Consider the following 3,557-nt stretch of genomic DNA (forward strand, 5'->3'; position numbering starts at 1 on the left):
AGTGTGTCTCCGCTGGCTGGGTGTTGATGAAGGAATCAATAAACCTGCAATCAGATTCTTCCAAGTATTTGTTTTAAATTTTACACATATTTGAATCAGATTTCTTTGCTCATTGTTTAAAAAAAAACTCTCACTTTGGCAACACAAGCTGAGAACATCTGTTTTTTGGTAAAAAAAAAAAAAAAAAAAAAAAAAAGTAGGAAAGAAAAAATATTGCGAGGGGCTAAATAAACATTTTCACTTGATAGAAATGAAAACACACGTCCCCACCTGTCTCCTCCCATCAATTAAAGGCATTTTGTCACCCTCGTGCATGAAACAGCCGGAGTCTTGATCGCGCCCGAGCAGTGCGCCTTGTCCCCCCGCCACAGGTTTAATTTCATTAAGGGCCCCGCATGAATATTTCTATTAAAGCAGCGGTGAAATATGGAGCCATTTACTATTGGCCTTCGCCGATCACGCAGATTTATCGCTCCTTTTCATCACATTTAGGAGAGAGAAAATTAATAAGATGCCCAAGATAAAAACGGACCCTGAAACCCCCTTCTTTCCAGAAAGCTGTTAATTTGCCCCGTAATTACGTCCAGAATTAACTAAAATACAAATCAAAGTGACAAATGGGGAGAGTTTATATATTAATTACCTTCAGTAAACGTGTTCATTATAAGAAGGCAGTTTAAAGGGACCTGATGTCTCTTTTAATGCAATAAAAAGCTACATCCACTAAAATCGCCGCAAATGGCTGCTTTCATGAAATGTGTAAAACTACTTTTGAGAACACTTGTAATCGTTTTTTCCCCCCCGCATATCTGAGCTGTTTTCTCTATGTCAGAGCGAAAATGTCAATTGCTCGAAGATCATTGCGCTGCAGATTGAAGAGAGTGGAAAGGCAAAGCAGGTTCATACAGCACACTTCATACAAGACTATTCAAAGTGCTTTTAAGACATTAAAAGCATCCAGATGGTGCATCAGTAACATTAAAATCATCAAGAAACTCACCTGATTAGTAGACTACACTTTGAATGACATGTGAGCTACACAGCATTACTTACAGGCCCAATCGGATTTTAGAAACCCTTTGCCTTAACTCTGTGTCCAATCTTTCAAATTAAGATTTGCATCGCTTTAGGAAAAGTCAAATTGCATTAAATTGTTGTGTGAGGCAACTTCACCTAGAAAGGCTTTTCTTTTTTTTTTTTTTAAATATATTTTTTATTTCGGACGCTTATTTATTTATTATAAAATAGCCCTCATCCCCCACCCACCGTGCTGCCTCTGCGATACAGAGCCTATGACAATAATAATAACAATAATAATGATAATGATAATAATAACATGTTTTAAAAAATTAACTCAGGTACCACATAAAACAGGTGTTGCATGCTAAATGGTAGTAGTAATTCAATAAAAGAGACAGTAAATGGCAAAACAAAAAACAAAAACAAAAAAACCTTTCAGAATGGTGCAAGAAAACAGGCCTATAATCATCACTGTCTATAAATTCCCAATTTTTGTGGAAGTCTGTCAAGTCTGTCAAGTAGGCGTCCATGTTTCATGTGTTTTTGTGTTGATCCTCTCACATTTTATCTTCTCCAGCTTGTGGAACAGCATCAGGTCCTGAAGGCGACTTGGGGAATTTGTCGATTTAACAGGATCCTTTTCATGGTGAGAAGGGTTAAAAGAGCAAAAACATTTTATTTGTATTTGTCATTGGTGTAGACACTCCCCCAGGATCTCAAAAATTGGCATGTCAGCATGGGGTTGAATGTTTTTGCTCAAAGCTTCAGATAGGATGTTTAAAACTTTAGTCTTGTAATGATGTGGAGCAGCTCAGCCTTTGCTATACATGAAAACTCTGAAGTTTCACTTACATTAGGGGTAAAATAATTTACCTACAATGGAGAACCAGCACATGAGGTTGTCTCTTTTACTCTAAGAGATTTTTTTTATTTTAAATTTCTTTTCATTTCAGTTGAACACAATAATTACGAAAAAATAAAGTCAAATGCTCAGTTACACTAGACAAAAATGTTCCAATGGTTAGTTAGAGGTCGTATTCCACTGTTTGTATACAATTCCAGTTCACTGAAATAAGACATTTCTCCTTATAATCCACCACAAAGAGTATACATGTAGAGTCTTCCTGTTCATTTAGTCACAGTAAGAAGGATCTAGATAAGAGACAAACTAACAGACAAATACACGTGTGTCTGTCTACACACACACACACACACACACACACTCACACACACACACACATATATATATATATATATATATATATATATATATATATATATATATATATATATATGTATATATGTGTGTGTAGACAGACACACACACATATATACATATATATGTATATATATATATATATATATATATATATATATATATATATATATATATATGTGTGTGTGTGTGTGTGTGTGTGTGTGTGTGCATGTATGTATGCACTTGCATGTAGATTTATGCTTATAAATGTACACAACAAGTAAATGACTGAAAAAAATAATGAATAACTAAATGCTACTTTATGTATTTTTTCATACCCATCATACTATTCAGAGTAATTGAAGACTGAATCGTGGTGGAAAAGCCACTGGGTACCTGATCAAATAATCAGTATACATAACAAAATATGCTTATATTTGATAAGTAAAATATTCATTCACAAAAACTAACTGTTACAAGAGCACAATTAGCTTATTACATGCATTTGAGATAAAAGCAAGATTTTAATGTGATTGGAGTGGATTTCCTTTTAATACAACAATCTGACCATCAACAAATGATATTTGTTTTGGATCTGTTTTCTTATTATTTTCTCTATTCATTGATTTTTTTTTTTTTTTCGTTTGCAAAAGTTTAGCCAATGGTTATATTCTCTGATTAATAGAATAGTTGTGAAATATAAATTTGACACATGGAATGAAGGGAAAGAGTAACATGGAATAAAAAGTAGACATGCAATAAGGTAAAGTACATGAATGAAGACCCCTAAAAGTAACCTGTACTGTGCAATTCCCTGAATACAGAAAATATATGAACCCATGTACACCTGACGCCACTTTATCCTTATTCACTTGTTTAGAGGGTCCTCCAAGTCTTAATGAGTTTAGTCCAAGTGTACTTTAAACTGATAATTAATGTGTCCTTTTAAAATAAATAAATTATTGAATGAATCAAAACATAAATAAAGTGGCTCTCACAAAAGCGTAACAAAACAAAAAAAAAAAAAACTATATTACTCGAATAAATCAAAATTCACGATGATGTATTGTTTAATGAAGACTAAGTTGTTCAAAACATGAAAACGACAAATTCAATACTCCAAACAAGAATAAATAAAAAAAATATGAGGACCTGTTTTATTTGTGCAGAGGGATGGCAGGTTCTCCTCACGCCAAACACGCACAGTCACACTCACACACATACACTCGTCAGAACCTTCTCAGTGGATCGAGTGAAAAGGCGGGCCTACGCTGTTAATTGACATGCATCTGTCCAATCAGCTGCCAGAAAGTTACAGGAACCGGAACTAGTTGGGTCA

Source organism: Telmatherina bonti, assembly GCF_933228915.1.
Source record: "Telmatherina bonti genome assembly, chromosome: 20".
NCBI classification, from domain to species: Eukaryota; Metazoa; Chordata; class Actinopteri; order Atheriniformes; family Telmatherinidae; genus Telmatherina; species Telmatherina bonti.